Source organism: Ptychodera flava, chromosome 18 (assembly GCF_041260155.1).
Source record: "Ptychodera flava strain L36383 chromosome 18, AS_Pfla_20210202, whole genome shotgun sequence".
Classification (NCBI taxonomy): Eukaryota; Metazoa; Hemichordata; class Enteropneusta; family Ptychoderidae; genus Ptychodera; species Ptychodera flava.
The window spans coordinates 10,972,937-10,991,578 of NC_091945.1; the positions used below are offsets into that span (position 1 = coordinate 10,972,937).

Consider the following 18,642-nt stretch of genomic DNA (forward strand, 5'->3'; position numbering starts at 1 on the left):
TTGTTTTGTGATATGTCACTTTCCGAAAGGCAGTGACGTACCAGTCAATTGCTTTAAAGATTAAGAAACCGATCGAAGAGAAGTACGTATTTTTACCTTGGTCTTCAACGTCATAAACTGATATATGTATACATATCTTGTCTTTCACTTCACTTCGAGGTAAAATGTGCCACGGTTGTTCAGACTCGCAATATTTTACAATATTTTTTATCTACTACTTTCAAGGTGATCATTTGCAAGCTCATGGAGTAAAGTTTTTACCCGTTTATTTTTATGAAAGTCGAAAATTTAAGTTTCCCCATAGAAATAACACAGGGAGGCGGCCATTTTGAATTTCACATTTCAGTAAATATTGGAAATTTGTTTCTCTAGCACAAAATTTTGAACGATGACCTAAGATTTTTAATCTTGACTTCGAAAGGAAATGCTTAAAAGTTTTCTTCTAGAGCAAAAGGTATTTTTCTTTCAATTTCGAGGCGCATACTGCCTAAACCCCAATCCCAGATCTATTTTAAAATAATGATTTTACGATTTAGGCTGCAGTAGACAGTCGTAGACAACAGGCCAGAAGTCCAAGCTTCAGTGATCAGCAGAAACTTTTAATGTCTTCAGTTGGTGCCTCTGCGCACTTCCCACATATCACAATTATCGATAAAATGATCAAAAACATTTTATTTTTCAGGTAGGAGGGTAATTTTCTTTGAATTTCGCTTCCCTAATGACCAAAAGTTATGACTCACTCTGAAGAATAAACCTTAAAGCACACACAAAACTTAAATAATTATTCAGAACAAATAATGACCGCGCGCAAAATGGGGGGAAAATTGGTTTCCCCAAGTGCGAAAATGAGCTCACAGGCATTACATCATAAAGATCGGTTATCGTAGCTATCCATGCAAACAAGTCCCGCTTCCCTTCAGCCATTGATGACACAGATCATTCATAGAAGAAAAAACAACGTTTTTATTTTTATCAATGTCATTTGTAGCGATTTCACAACAAACAATTGCTCAACAAGTCATGCGGACGTCACTGAATTTCGTTACTATTTTTATGCTGTCCTAATTAATCAGGTCTGCCCTCTAATAATTATATTGATACTATATTTTAATAATCTTAATGGATATGACATTTGCTGTAGGGTGAACGTATACAGTCCAGTTTAATGCTCCTTTTCTTTCAGAAAAGCTTACCACATTCTGTGTACGTTGATTTACATATTTGTTCGTGTGTTTGTTTGTTTATCTTCGCTGGGGATGGTCGGGTTTTGTTTGACTTTGGATCTATGGTCTCCTCTTTGCAGCGTTGGCGTTTTTGACACTGTTCCACTGAAGATTATTTATAGATATACACCATATTTGACTAACTACAGTATTTATTTGGTGATGTTTCAGGTGCTAAATTATAAAATGATGAGGTCATATCCTATTTAAAACACAATTCAATAAGCAGAATCGATCTAATGACAAAAATATGTTTCACGTACCACGGAGTAACCGCAAAACCTACGGCAATCGTGCTTTCTCACGCAACCCCCTCCCCCCCCCCCTCACCTGGAACAATGTCCTACTAGAAGTGCCCCAAGTCACCCACTCTTACTTCTAAGAAGAAAACCAAAACATTGCTGTTTAGTAGAGCATACTGACCAACTCTGACTCTGTGAAGCGCCAGCGGACATTACTGCGTTTTGGGGTTTGGCGCTGTAGAAATCCATGTGGTGACTGATTGACAGTCAGGTCAAAATCACCACGTCTGTATATGTCCTGGCAGCACAAGTCAGAGATGCTCGTGTATATTTATGTTTTTGGGTCTTCCTTCCGAAATACGAGTCAAGGGAGATGTTGAGGTATAATGATTTCAGCAACTCGACCTGGTTGCAACCCATGACATTGTAGATGATATTGGAGAGAAACGGTTGGCGTTAACTTAGGTTAACAACCAACGTCAGTGATTTGGTATTCCTTTTCCATAGAGTCCGACCCCCAATAAGAACACATTTGGTATGAATAACTGTTGAGCTATACTTTGTGATCTGCATGACATATCATATTGACCTTCAGGCATTTTAAATTATGTCGATCAATATTTCCTGTAGGAAAAAAACGGGCCACAAGGCTGGGTTTAGAGAGAGCCTTACATGTACTTTTCTTAGGAAATATAGCAAGAAGTAGGAGTGATGGCGATGTAGCGTACGAACCTTTGGAGTCTCTGTGCTGACTAAACACGGGTTGTCGACATGCTAGTGAGTGAAGAATTCGGCAAACGCAGTTATCGTTAAAGCTCTGGATTCCAGCGATTGTCGTTTCCGCTAATGATGATCGTTCAGGTGCGATAGGAGAGGACAGAAATGAAAGCAAACACAACAAATAGGTTGCAACATTCCCCCGGATGAGATCATGCCACGCTGTGTTTGATATACCCCAGAAGCTGACAACGCGTTATTTGTCGAATTGAGTCCATACATCGCTGACCGAGCGCATTTACCGTTGGTGACCAATATGTACTCACCAATTATCATATACCTACATTCACGTGCCTGTGTAAAGCTATGGGAGAAAGCGCCCTCAGATCCGTGCATTTTTTTTACGTATCACGCCCCGGCCCGGTGCCCAAATATGGGCAATCGCGTGCATTTCTGAACTATCTCGATTCTGGTTACTACGCGCGTTGCTATCCGCAAACGTTCCATTCGTACACAAAGCCAGCGCGAGATTTGGAAAACGTCTGCTTGCTCAGATCGTAGTTGCGCGTGGCGACAGTGGAGCCATCGGCATTTATTTCTAAATTCTAGTGAAATCCTGTGTATCCTAAGTGGAAGACCGGTCACGACATGCGACATGCGACCTGCGACTTCAAAACTGCGACCTGCGTCCTGCGAGTTTGAAACATACGACCTGCGACTTCGGCATTTAGACCAAGGTGTAGGCCTAACCTGCGACTTCACAACAGCGACCTGCGTCCTGCGTGTTTGTCAAACTGCGATATCAGTCTTGATTTGTTCGCACCATTGCTCTGAACACGAGCCTGAAAAACACGAGGGACACCATTGCACTATATTAAAACAGCCGTTTACCGCATTCTCGCGACCAGAGCATTATTTTCGCACCGCGGCCTACGCAAAAATCGGCCAGCGAAAGAATTCAACCAGCGATAGAAGTGCATGAAGCTGTGACGGTAGAGAATTCCACAAACGAAGAGCACAAATTTATTTTCCTTCTTACGAATACCAGGCGCCAAATGTAAAAAAATTAATTTACACAATCAAGCTTTTTTTAGAGATAGAAAAGATGGAAAATGTATATATAGAGAGGAATTATATATATATATATATATATATATATATATATATATGTATATACATATATATATATGTGTGCGTGTGTATACACATACGTACATACAGATACATTGCCCCACACGTTTGCGTATGCATACATATACATAGTAAAAAATACGCGCACGCATATAGCGTATTCATTCATACATGTAGAATACATACATACATACATACATATACATACATACATACATACATACATACATACATACATACATACATACATACATACATACATACATACATACATACATACACATACTATATACCTGACAGGGTCGAGCCTCGACGCGGACAGGGGTCGAGCCTCGACGCGAAAACATTTATATACATAGAACCTCGTTCTGACTTACTGATACAGCTGGACCTCGTTCTGACTTACTGATACAGCTGCAAAATTTTACATACATAGAACCTCGTTTGACTTACTGATAGAGCTGCAAAATTTATATACATAGAACCTCGTTCTGACTTACTGATACAGCTGCAAAATTTTACATACATAGACCTCGTTCTGACTTACTGATAGAGCTGCAAAATTTTATATACATAGAACCTCGTTCTGACTTACTGATAAAGCTGCAAAATTTTATACACGTAGAACCTCGTTCTGACTTACTGATAGAGCTGCAAAATTTTATATACATAGAACCTCGTCCTGACTTACTGATAGAGCTGCAAAATTTTATATACATAGAACCTCGTCCTGACTTACTGATAGAGCTGCAAAATTTTATATACATAGAACCTCGTCCTGACTTACTGATAAAGCTGCAAAATTTTATATACATAGAACCTCGTCCTGACTTACTGATAGAGCTGCAAAATTTTATATACATAGAACCTCGTTCTGACTTACTGATAGAGCTGCAAAATTTTATACACATAGGACCTCGTCCTGACTTACTGATAGCTGCAAAATTTTATATACATAGAACCTCGTCCTGACTTACTGATAGAGCTGCAAAATTTTATATACATAGAACCTCGTCCTGACTTACTGATAGAGCTGCAAAATTTTATACACATAGGACCTCGTCCTGACTTACTGATAGAGCTGCAAAATTTTATACACATAGGACCTCGCTCTAACTTACTGATACAGCCGCAAAATTATATATATGAACTTGTTCTGGCTGACTAATACAACCGCAAAACGATGCTGTGCGTTCCCGGCGTTGAAGGTGCTGGACGGGAGGCGGTAGGCCTCTCGCGCCGCGCTGGGAAAACACAGTATCGTACGCAGGGCCATGGAGCTAAGAATGATCCAGGCTAGGTGCAATTATTGTAGCCCATATGCCGTGCGCGTGGGCTGGCTTTTCTGACCTGTTTCCTTTGCAGCGCTGGTCTGTAGCGGCTGCTGCTTCACAGCAACACGTTAGGAAAAGACCGCGCACAGCCCGGCCGGCTGTGGGCTGCCTTTTTTGCGGCTAGATCCTGGCAAGACTAAAGCTGATACATACATAGTGCTAGCTCTGCATGGCAGGGCTGTGTGTTACCGGCGTTATACGGCCTCCCACCACAAGAGCCACCATGGGAGGCCGTATATAACGCCGGTAACACACAGCCCTGCCATGAAGAGCTAGCATAGTGCTAGCGCTTATGCTATTCAAGTGCATTTGAACTTTCCGGTTTATTTTGTGCTAGCGACAACAATGACCGTGGTTTTGCTATCACGAGAGATCACCACTGATCTTGGCTGTTCGTAGAAGCACAGTCCCTCCACGGGACCGTGGTAGAAGAAAGGACATGCGCTAGACGTCGACCACACAGTGCTCGTTCACTGCAGGTCACTGCAGTCGGCTGTGCAACCTACTTTCGCGGTCTACAGAGTTAAGAGAATAAAGACAAAAATTTAATTCGGAAATTTTGGTGCAATAAACCCATGCACTATGACGGATGAAGGCAAATTTGTGCAACAAGACAGCAATTCTTGGACTTTCCTCGGGGCATTCGACGCAAGGAGAATGGCAGTACACAGAGCATGGTGCTTGGTTGTGTTTACGAGAATTAGAAACGATCAGACATTCCAATTCACCAGTCAATCAGCGACACTCAGCCGATAGAGTATATGAGATTCATTGAACATGGCATGAAGGTAGAAAGAGATCTCTTGCGACCTCCATGCCGTCTTCAATGAATCTCATATACTCTGTCGGTTGAGCGTCGCTGATTTTATACTGGTGTTTTGAGTGTCTGATCATTTCTAATTCTCGTAAACACAACCGTTGTATTAGGGACTGGTCAGTGTCTTTAGCCTAGGGGGCGGTGGATTATTTTTGCCGACGTCAAAATGTGGCTGAACCCCCCTTCCAACTTTCGAAAACAGGGTGACCCCCCAGTGTGAAACAAAGGTTAACGAAAGGTGGAATATAAATTGAATAATTCAGTATATATATATATATATATATATATATATATATATATATATATATATATATATATATATATATATATATATATAATTTTGGGAGTATATTTTCAACAATCAGTCATTCTGTGTTTTAATGAAATTGGTGTCATGTCAGTTGTAAGATATGAACTTAAAAGTGTCAATTCTAAAGTTTGAGTACAGTATTTTGAATGCGCTGTATGTATTCCAACTCTCTTTATGCATAAGCAGATGTCCAGAAACTATTGTAAGGAAAATGTGATTGAAATAATAGTGCATCTTGCTTCTTATAGAGAAAACAGAAAGTATCAGGAACTTGCCATGCTTTTCATATGAAGGGCATGCTGAAAAATATGTTTGATATTTTAAAGAAATGCGCCCAAGGGCGCGCCGAAAAATTTTAAACATACAGATATCTCAAATATATATATGTCAAATATATAAAGTTTTGCACTAGGACAGGGTCTAAAAATATGTCTTATTATTGTTAAAGTAACGTGCCCGAAGGGCGCCCTAAAATGCAACTCAATGCTGAAATTTGAGGCTGGCACAATGCATTTTATGCAATTATGAGCCCTCGTTGAACTTGAAAAACACACTGACCCCCCTATTGGGCATTTCAAAAACATGGTGCCCCCCATCACCAAAGTCAAAAACAGGGTGACCCAATGAATCCACCGCCCCTCTGGCTGAAGCAACTGACTAGTCCCTTAGCTCCATGCCCCATGCTCCTTCTGTCAGTGTCAAATGCCCCGAGCCCGAAGAAAGTCCAAGACCAAGCATTGCTGTCTTTTTACTCAAATTTATCTTCATCCATCATTGTGCATGGGTTTATTGCACCAAGATTTCAGTGTTAAATTTTTGTCTTTATTCTCGTAACTGTGTAGACCGCGAAAGTTCGTTGCACAGCTGACGGACCAGCGGTCTCAGTGAACGATCTTTGTATGGTTGACGCCGTTGTATGGTTGACGAGTAGCCCTGCGTACAGGTCTCTGTGTGTTCCCGGCCGTATAACGCCGGGAACTCACAGACATGTACACAGGGCTAGGCTGCGAGCAGCCCAGATCAGTGGTGATCTCACCTGATAGCAATACCACGATCATTGTTGTGGCTACCTTACTAGATCAAAATAAACCGGAAAGTTCAAATGCACGTGAATAGCACAAGCGCCAGCACTATGCGTGTATTGGCTTTCGTCTTGCCAGGGTCTAGCCGCGTACGATACCGGGCAGAGTTCAATCACGCTTTATGATCACCAGGTATTACACTCAATCCAAGACGAGTCTGTATGTAAAAGTTTCCACGGAGTCTGTGTATAAAACTTCCCAGCTAGCTGTATGTAAAATTTTCCCGCCGAGTCTGTGTATAAAACTTCCTAGCTGGCTGTATGTAAAATTTTCCAACCGAGTCTGTGTATAAAACTTCCCAGCTAGCTGTATGTAAAATTTTCGCACCGAGTCTGTGTATAAAACTTCCCAGCTGGCTGTATGTAAAATTTTCCCACCGAGTCTGTGTATAAAACTTCCCAGCTAGCTGTATGTAAAATTTTCGCACCGAGTCTGTGTATAAAACTTCCCAGCTAGCTGTATGTAAAAATTTTCCCACCGAGTCTGTGTATAAAACTTCCCAGCGTGTAAATTTCCGAGTCCCATCTATGTGAAAATAAATTTCCGAGTCCCATCTATGTGAAAACGTTAACGAGACTGTATATAAGTTTTGCAGTTGGTATTACGTGTATAGAAAATTTTACAGCTGTATGTATGCAAAGTGAAAACGAGGTTGAATGTAAATATTTTCGAGACATACGCTTACAGTTGAAAAAATGTACATTCAACCTCGTTTTCAACTGTATGTCGAAAGCGAGGCTGAATGTAAATATTTTCGAGACAAGCTCACAGTTGAAAAAATGTACATTCAACCTCGTTTTCAACTGTATGTCGAAAGCGAGGCTGAATGTAAATATTTTCGAGACAAGCTCACAGTTGAAAAAATTACATTCAACCTCGTTTTCAACTGTATGTCGAAAGCGAGGCTGATTGTAAATTTATCCAAGTCCAGGCTCTATGTATTTATGTAAGTTATGTATGTATGTATGTATGTATGTATGCATGTATGTATGTATGCATGTATGTATCTGTGTTTTTTCATATGTATGTATAGTGTGTGTGTTTATGCATGTTTTTGCGAATGTATGTGTGCACATACGTATGTATGTTGTATGTATGTATGTATGTATGTATGTATGTACGTATTTATGCATGTATTCTACATGTATAAATGCATACCCTATATGCGTATATGTGTATATGTATATATATATATATATATATATATATATATATATATATATATATAATTTCTCTCTATATATACATTTTCCATCTTTTCTTATCTCTAAAAAAGCTTGGATTGTGTAAATATATTTTTACATTGGCGCATGGTTACGGAAAGCCAAACCGATCTGAAATAATGCAATAGCAATAGAGTTTTAAACGTCTACATCAGTGTTTAATAGTTTCTGGAACTTTTCTGCCTACATGATCTAAAATATTATATACACACAAAAAATAATATGTACATATTATAGTATGTACATATTAGGCTTAAAGACTGAAAATAGGATTGTAGGAGGGTTTAATTATGTCCTGTTTTACAGTTTTAACTCGCGTTATCTATAAAGAACTTGAGTCGGTCTCTGGCTATTCATGGTTAGCAAATATGTTTGCACTTCTGTCAATATCAGTATTATTTTAACTGCTTTACTTTGCATATGTTATTTGTGTAGACAAATGTAGTCCGAAGTTAACCAGTAAGAATATTTTTATTTTTCCAACTGAACAAAAGTTGGATCAATTCGATTTTTTGACGAAAAGTAAAAATGAAATTAGACGAAAAGATGGCAACATCCGATGATCAATCACTAGAGAATTGGAACAAAACTGGAAATGTTAGAAAATGAACGACAATAACTGAAAATTCGAATGTTTGCAATGTTACTGACGCAGTTATGATACAGGGGGGACAACTGATGAATTAAACAGACAGCTAGATGGTTATACCACAGTGAAATGAGGATAAATACCAGAGATTTCTAAAAATCAAAAAGTTTGTCGATAACATAAGGAAAGAAGCGAGGTAAGACAGACGAAGAATATCTAAAATAATTTGAAATTATAATATAAACATATAAATGCCTATCACGTAGCATATTATTTTCCATGCATTAACACGGACTGTCAACATTTCCGTCATAAAATTATCTCTCCAGATGAAAATGAGTGAACTGGTGTGTACATGAATTGAGTTTTGCCAGACTTGGTGAACGATTTACCAAAGCGAAAGCAATGGCTTATTAATTGATCGATGTTGAACGTTAAATCTCCTTTCCACGTTTTACCCTTTGAGCGCTGTAATTTTCTCCCACCAAAATTTTAGTGCAAAATTTTACCAATTGTATGATTTTTCTGTAATTTTTTGATAATTTTGGACCAAATCGACATCACATTTCATTGGCTACAGGTTTTTCCCAATTTTTTTGCAAAAATTGGAGAAAAATTGACAGGGGTTTATTATATAAAGGGGACAAAAATAGACTTTGGCGCTCAAAGGATTAAAGTTCACGCAAGACGCCTCCAATCTAATACTGAGGAAAACACCATGAAACGTTACGTGTTGTTGTCGCATGTCGCAGTTGTGAAGTCGCAGGTCGCAGTTTGACAAACACGCAGGTCGCTGTTGTGAAGTCGCAGGTTACACCTAGGTCTAAATGCCGAAGTCGCAGGTCGCATGTTTCAAACTCGCGGGACGCAGGTCGCAGTTTTGAAGTCGCAGGTCCGCATGTCGTGACCGGTCTTCCATAGTATCCTAACTGCGTGCCTGTTCAGTATAAATTACCAGAAACTGACATCACGCTTTTGTCCTTCTTACACCTCGATTTCAGCCTTGATCTCTGTTGGTCAAGTACAGTACGGGTGTTGCTTTGCGCGTTCTAGAATTCTGCAGGTAAACAAATGACGTCATTATGTATGTCAATCCGCGACGGGAAGCGGCCATCGTATTTATGAAAAACTGACACAAATGGCGTTGAATTTTTGATATCGCATGCATTTTTATCTCCTGAACAATGTTGAATATTATGTAAAATACATATTTATCATTCCATAAGGTATATGATAAAACCTTTACGGCCCTGATACGGCTTTTGCGGCCCTTGGTCGTACGGCGTACGGGCCCTCGCACGCTCGGGCCCTTCCGCCGTACGACCTCGGGCCGCAAAAGCCGTATCAGGGCCGTAAAGATTAATACGATGCATGAGGCGAGAAGCTATCTTGGTTAATCCCCACCATTTGTGAGAAGAATAACAATAATTTCGATGATACGTCTGTATTTTTCAAGATCGTGAAGAGTAATAAAAATAGTATTGAAAGTGCATTATGACCAGGCCTTTATGACATCTCTCCCTCGTTAGAGTGGGTTTCTCCATTCTCGGGCTCCAAATATCACTTATTGGTTGCTTATACCAATCGTGGGAGCACGTTAAATGTACACAAGTGGCTAGTATCATGTGTACATCACGACGCAAAATATCACATCTGACAACCGTCATCAATATCTTATGTTCACGAGTCGAACAGATTATGGTAGATTAATTTTAGCAAGTGATACCGGTTTACACATGGGGCATTTTTCTTCAGCATATGATGTTCGGGGGAATGGATTTTTGTGACCGACGCACACAAAACTGACCTTTCAACAGTTTAATGTTAAGCTTGCACAATATGCTAGACCCATTGAAATTTCCAGGGCGATCATCTTTTAAAACAAATGAGACACACTGAGAAGAAAATAAGCACAAAACACTCTCTCTCTCTCTCTCTCTCTCTCTCTCTCTCTCTCTCTCTCTCTCTCTCTCAGACAGGCAGAGGCAGAAGGACACAAACAACAGTAATCTCTCACGTTTTTCTACACTTATCGAAGGTCAAAAATATTCTAAGGTATTATATTTCAAACTTATTAAATCATATGTCCTACAAAGTCACTGTCATTACTCTTCCTGTTTTTCTGCCTTCCTTTTTCTGACATTTGCCTTGTTCTTCATTTGTCCCTCGCTCGCTTTGGGAGGTGAAAGTCAGCCGAGAAAAACGCAAAGGAAAAAGTGAACAGGAAGCTAAGAGGTCAAGTTTTGCATTCGAGTTTCTCCTGATTGGACTGATATTGGACATCGAGGCCTTGCAAAGTTTTCAATAACAGAGGTTATAAAGAATATGACCTCGGCTGGAAGGTATTCACGGCTCTAAGTTGTCATATCCCGAAGCCACACGCAGAGTTCTTGTCAATGACAGGCTACTTTTTTGTAGAATATGATTGCCACTGCTAGTCCCCTTCCCCTTTTACGTTGATATTAAAAGACTACACGTCGAACTGGTGACGTCATATCATGTGTGCACCTCCGGCTGCAACTACTGATGTCAAGCTGGTCGTAACCATGGCAATTGACACCATTCTGTCAGCAATCGCTGTGTTTGCTTTTGATAACTGGGCATCCACAACCGGTAATATGTTCAATTGGCAACACGGCTCCGTGCCTCTCAACTCACTCAGCCGTGCTGCATGCGGTCAAACGAAGCGGACGCTCACACTTTGAATTCGAAAACTAATCACAATTTGAAAAAAAAAAGATATCTTTCGCAAAATACAAGAGCGCTAAAATGTTCTCCAAAAGCTCTCAGGAAAACCCTTTCTGTTAACAACTCTTATTGTTCACAAATTATCGTCAATTTGATTATGAAATTATTTCCGCCTTATTTCTAGAATGTGGGCCACGAGACACCTGATCTACAATAGGACAATTCTGTCATTACAACATTAATTAAAGTAAGAGTTCTTGTACGTTTTGATATATAGTTGGAAGTAACCAAATGTTTTTAATTTTCGGCGTACAAATAGACAACAACTTGTGCTAGCAGTCGAAATTCTACTTCCCAGTGCTTGTTGTCAAATGTTGTATATTTCATTATTAGGTCACGCATTTTGTTACTGTTAACCTGTGTTTCAAGCTTGGCTTAAATAATTCTTTATCTGTAACTTGTGGTGTATTTTCCATGTTTTTGTTTTCTGTTTGTAAAATATAGTTCCTTGCTTTACTCCCAAAATCATGTTGAATTGTCAAGTGTAGAACTGGTCACCACAGCGTGTGTATGTAATGCCCAGTGTCATTGTTAACTACAAAATTTCAGTCTGGACTAAAATTCATTTTTCAATGATAACATTGCATAGTGTTTGATTGTGTTTGCAGGGATAAAACGCTGCATTTCAATATAATTTAAGTATGATAATAAGAAGGTTTATTAGTCTTCTAGAACTGACAAATGAAAATATTATCAAAAGAGACCGCTATTGTCCTCTAAAATTGACTCTCTTCGACCGCAATAACACTGACTATATACACACACAGGCTGTGTTTGACAGGCTAAATGCAAAGCCTTTCAACGCGCTTCAGGGCGCGAAACCAGAAACTTCAGTTTCAGCGAAGAGAACGGGAATACAATATTTAATAACATTCTATCGAACGTTTAAGCGAATGTTGAAACACGGCAAACTAGCTGTCTTTGAATCAGGACTGAAAATTAATGAGAGTAAATAGTCTTATCCAACTTCCACCTGGTATGAGTAAAATTGTTCTGTCAGGTTGTCTACAAGCGTTTGGGTCAGAACTATGCCGTATGGGCAGAATGCATGAACCTAATAAGACATACAGACTGATGGCCACTTTCAAGGTTTTAACATTTCTTACGCCCTCGAGGCGTATGGCATATGTTGCAATATATGTTTGATGATTAGCCGGGAATGGATTATACAAACAGCTTTAGCTTATCTACCTTCTGGATATCACGCTCGGGAAAAGCGTAATCTCGTTATTGATGCGCGTGTTTTTCTGCTGAACTAATCGCGCAGACGACAAGCGCGCTTTGACTACAAATTCCCACCGCCTTTTTTTTTTTGCAACGCGCTCTGCACGACCGAGCATGCAAAATGCTGCTCATCGGAGATCGTTTGGCGGTAAAAATTGACATGTTATATGAGTGCGCCCTAGTCAAATGGCATTGATCATATTGATGTTGTATGCACTGTGCAGTAGGACAGGATTGGTGAGGTGTGACGGAGACAGCGTTAGGAGAGACGAGAGACAGTGGAGTGGCGAAAAGCACTCGTATAGCAGAGTGGGACAGGAATCACGTCGAACGATTATAATGGCTGCATAACCTTGTTCTAGGTATAAACTTCAACTTGATTGAAGATGCGACGATAGTCAGAGAAATATTATTCATCCCTGCGTTAAAAAAAGAAACATCACGTGACAGTTCCATATACCTTGTGCCCTTCCCATCTACCCCTAAATATCTTGTATTGGCAGTCATATAATGTGGAATCAAGTAAATCTAACACCTGCATTGCAAAATTTTCTGTGTGTTCTAGAACTGCTTAACCACCTCCCTTTCAAAATTTGGAGTGGACGCAAAACAAAAAATTTAATTACTCTGGCCTAATACACAGGATATACATTGCAATACCACGAATTATAAACACATCAACAGTAAATTAGCTTCAAACGACAGGCAAATTCAGACGCCAGAAGTTTAGCAAACGAGCGCCATTCACATGAAACCAATGTCAAGTACGATAGGTTATAACAGGTCGATTGATTACTGTATGAATTAATGCACCGGGTAGATGAAGTACTGGCTCCAGGACAATACTGTAAATTAAACGAAACGCAAACTATGTGCCTACAGATAAGGGCGGTCATTTGTGGCGTAGCTCCACGGGAGATAAATACGAGCTTGAACTGCCCATGACTTGTATGTAGAGGCGATGAAATCTTCATATGAGAAATAGGCTGGTACACTTTGTATAGGCATAGAGAACGTACTTGAAGTTCGAGTTTTTCATTCAGTCCCGGTTATTGTTTCCATAGTAGAAGCCACTCGGTCTTCGTCCTTCTTTTCCAATCAATTACCTTTCAACACTACATTTTGTCGTAAAAAGTCTATTTACATCCGGGTGCCATCCATTTAGGGTGAAATATGTTTCCATTGTCTGAAAAGGTTGATTTATGATCTGAATATGGAAAATATCAATAATCGACCGCTGAACCGGATCCCTGCATCCCATCATAGCGTTTCTGTTAAACTTGGCGAAATTAAAAAATCTTCAGCTCGAATGAAATCCAAAGAAAAGAGTTATTTCAAACCCGATTACGATTTAGCATTTGAGCTATATCTTTAAGCTTACATTTCATTCTTCGCAATATATAGCACCAGACATTTCGTGACGTCGACGCGATTTACGCATTTTAGCATTTTGCGTTGTGTTTTTCTTTGTCATATATGCAACTGAGACAACGTCCTGCACTACTATGTGGTTACTATATACATGTAATTATCTTCATCTTGTATCTGTTAACATACCTGGTGTTTTGTGTACCCTTTTGTCGACGGGCCCAATGACGTTTGCATGTCACTCAGCGTGTGTCTATGCCTGCATTTTGAATAGGACCTTGTGAATGAATGTGTATTTGAACACTGACATTTGTCATTTAGCGTTCCTTTGAGCACGCAAATCTGCATTGTCACGTGTTTAAACACCGTATTGAAAGAACATTTTGTATTGCCGACTCATTAGCTATGACGAACTAGCCTCGATAACGTGCACACATGCCAGATAATGGAAACACATTAATTGCATCTCTGATTGACGTTGGTTCAATAAACCCTAAGAATGGATCTTAACCCGATGTTATTATAGGAGTAAACCATGGAACTGTTTCTGAAGTCGATAAAGTTGGCTCATTTTTATGATGTCACTATATTATCGTTGACTTTGACTTGTTATTGCCGCAAACTGTGCTTTCGAATTACGCAGGTGCAAAATAATGGCAGGTTTACAGTGTATAATTGTTTCGGGTTTTCTGTCCTGTACATAAATACTTCTATCGTCTCTATCCTTATCTCGATAATCAAATATTTCTTTATATCAGCTTGGGCGGCAAATTACGCAAATATGAATGCTGGGGTGGATTTCTCGGATGAAGTTGATTTTGTATGTTGGTTTGCCATTTTGTATTTGCTAGTGCGTTACGCATCATTTATTGATTCTCAAGTTCTGTGCGTTGAAGGTTGCATCCCTAGGGTTAAAATTTAATAAACAGAGCACGTCACGGTCTCTATGGGTCAATAATAAAACTGACACATCTTCGTACAGAGTGATTGCTCAGGGAAAGGAAATAATAAACTGTTAAAATATTTGTCAACGGTTGCATCTCACAACAAAATTACTAAAGTCGCAATTTTGCACTTAATCTTACCTTTCGTTGCACAAGAGAACTTAAGACGCCATGCACTATGGCGCAATCGCGGTATATACTAGTGAAGCACGAAACAGATTGTGGATTCCGTGTTCTTGGGTTTTCCCGGTGTACGCCTGTCATTAGCAACAGCTTAACTATAACACACTGACGCAGGCATTGATACGATAAATGTGAGAGCGGAACTTCAATAACAAGCTTTTTCACCGGTTCCGAAGAAATCACCCGGATGTATCCCTTGATCACAGCCCTGTCGCCATGGTAACGAAATGCCTTGGCTTGTTACTGCACCATTAACAAGGGGGAAGTGGGACTAACAAGCACAGCCCAGGAGTCTAATTTAATTATACCGACTCTCAGAAAAGCGACCCACTATAGAACTGTCAACAAGTATCTTTGAAAAGGGAAAAAACATTCCGATATTCCGGCGGAGGAAAACAGGTATAAAAATAGTTGGGTTTCCGTCCGATCTAGGTCTAGGTGATCTGTCTATCACTGTTTTAAGTTGTAAACTGGGTGTAGCACAAATTTACGCGACAAGCAGATCGCATATACATTGTTGTATTTCTGTACAACGTACAGAAAAATTTGCTTTACTTTGTTGGAGAGCACTCAAGTGGTAGCTTAATGGCATCGACAGCCGAAAAAAATATACACGTGACATGTTTTTAAAAATCGCATTCCCTTGGAAGAAAGCGGCGGGAAGGGTCACCTTCTTACAGCCTTCGTGTTAGATTGAATTTTCGAGAACTACTCTGCTCCTTACAAGACAGCGGCCGTGTGAGCAAATTGCATGATGGGATATCCCACTGTCACAGCGCGTAAGCACGAAGCAAGTCTCCGCTGATTTTCAACAATCTCGAATAATATGATAAGTTTCGTGAATTAACTTGAGGCAGAATAATACCCATCCATATCTGTGGGCTTATTATTTCCCGCAGTAAACACGACCTTTTCTAAAAGGGTTTATCTCAACATTTGAATAATTTAATTGCCGTAATCATCCTGCTTGGGTGACGCTATCTTCTGGCGGCGGCCACTGTTTCCTAATGGCAGTATTGTACGACCGTATCAGCAAGGCCCTAAGCTCGGTTACCGGTGTACTTTGCTTTCGGTATCAAATTCGATCGAAAACCCGTTACTCTAACTGTGACACCCGTTGTGTTTTTTTCCTTTGAACTGATTTAGTATATAAACCTGTGGCAACCATTTTCCTGTAGAGATCCATATGCAATGATGGTAGCTTTAACTCGCCTAATATCAAGAGATCACCATCATGTAAAAAATTTTACCCTCGGAGGTTTGCTTCCGATGATTGCGCTAATGATGACGACAGAAGACCCTCGCGGTGAAAATCTGACGGTGTTGAAATGATGCTAGTGAAAGATAAGCGCTTGGAAAGGTTGCCTGCTCGTCTGAAGCAAAATTGCTCACACACAAATGATACTATATTTGTGCAGAGTAAGTGCCCACAATACATAAATCACAAAACGGCCGTTCAGTTTAAGCTGTGCAAGATAAAGGAGGAGACAGTTGGTATCTTAATGATCTCTGCCATCAAACAAGTGAGCTAATCTTCGTGCCGGGTTTGTTGACATTTACGTTCAATCCGATCCCTGGACAGCTATATGCGATTCGCCCGTGTTTCTCACTTCTGCTCTAAGGTAACATGAAAACGGCCTCGCTGCAAACGTCGACGACGACGACGACGACGACGATGATGGTGATGATGATGATGATGATGATGATGATGATGATGATGATGATGATGATAGTGATGATGCGGATGATGATGATGATGATGATGATGATGATGATGATGATGCGGATGATGATGATGATGATGATGATGATGATGATGATGATGATGATGATGATGATGATGATGATGATGATGATGATGATGATGATAGTGATGATGAGGATGATGATGATGATGATGAGGATGATGATGATGATGATGATGATGATGATGATGATGATGATGATGATGATGATGCTGATGATGATGATGATGATGATGATGATGATGATGATGATGATGATGGATGATGATGATGATGATGATGATGATGATGAGGATGAGGATGATGATGATGATGATGATGATGATGATGATGAGGATGATGATGATGAGGATGAGGATGATGATGAGGATGATGATGATGGTGGCGGTGTTATTGATTAGGATGATGATTATATTTTTGCCGCTATTATTATCATTTTATCATCAGTATATGTCCCCATCCCCACCCCATCTGGAAATATATTAGTAAATGTATTGTAAGTTGTTATTGTTATTTCTATTGTTAGTATTATTGTTGTTGCTGTTATTGTTGGTACTGTTGAGGACATAATTTGTTTGTTTACTGTTTTGCATAATAATTAGATTTCCATTACCCCAATTGCATCAATCATCATTGTCATTATCATTAATAAAATGTCAATGTTGCAGAGTTTGATTGTTTTCGTTTTTTTTTTAATGCAATGCTGCAAATCCACTTGCTTCTTTTTCTAATGTTGAGAGAAAAAAAGGTATATTTGTCAACATTTTCAGCTGGACAACGATAGTACCGAAAGCGTTCCCGTTGCGTGTCCGATTTTCTTGACATCAAATTATCCAGCAAGGCTCATATGGACGCGATCATTTTGACGATGATACAATATTATCAGGAAAAAACTGATTTTTTTTTCTTAGACGTGTTTAAATATAATCTAATTTTATATCACGTGACTCTATTGATTTTGAATATGTCCTTTTCCTTAACTTTTGGCTCAACGAGGACCTGTTTCCGTGAAAATTGTACCTGTCTTTTATCTCAGGGAAACGCGCTTATTTACGACCCAAAATAAATAGCTTTGGCCATTTGATACATTGTTAATGTTTATATTGTGACACACCTTTGCTTCAACAGAAACCTACAACGTCAAAGTCGGTTGGTTTTTTTGTGAGCGGTACTTCGCCAGTTGTTGAGGAAATCTCCGTGTAGTTTTGCTCGATAAGCTATCAGAATGTTCAATCAACCCTGTAGAGTTGAGTCAACGCCGGCCACCACGTTGACCTGTTGATTTTTGTGACAACATCAAGCTGAACTTCACAGACTAATTAACGCAGATTGCTGTCACTTATTGTAATACTCGTGACTGCTGCTTCTAAAGATAAATGGTGACAGCAAAATAATCGAAATTGGAAGGGGCTTGCCACAACCCGGGTGTAAAATAGATCACCAATGTGCTATCAGTGTGAACAGCCGCAAAAGCATTACAACGCTGGGTTATATGGGAGTGCGGTTGTCAATACAGTTGCAAGGAAACACCTCGCACCCTGGGTGTACAGACACGATCTAAACCTACAACTGTTTCTGAAACCTCATTTCCGGGTTTACCTTTGAAGCACCGTTTGTGAAAATTACCCCGTTTCAACTTTAATGTCCTGTTGTGGCGAACATAGCGCGGCAATATACAGGCTGATGGCCTCACCAACTCGAGCTGCGCTGCTTGTCATGACTGTAAACATACGCTAGGGGCGATAATATTCGCTTTTGATTG

The 18,642-nt window shown here is 39.8% G+C and overlaps 1 protein-coding gene across 5 annotated transcripts in view; it reads right to left on the reverse strand.

Moving 5' to 3' along the window:
- The window catches only part of LOC139116817 (ankyrin repeat domain-containing protein 34C-like), a 148,704-nt gene that overhangs the window by 45,780 nt on the left and 84,282 nt on the right, over positions 1-18,642 (reverse strand). Inside the window, exon 1 of one of the 5 annotated variants that reach the window (XM_070679503.1) lies at positions 15,094-15,244. The exons of the other annotated variants lie outside the window; for them this stretch is intronic. The gene's annotated coding sequence lies outside the window, so the exon portion shown is untranslated. Of the gene's footprint in view, positions 1-15,093; positions 15,245-18,642 lie in introns of those variants that run through there. 5 annotated transcript variants of the gene reach the window in all.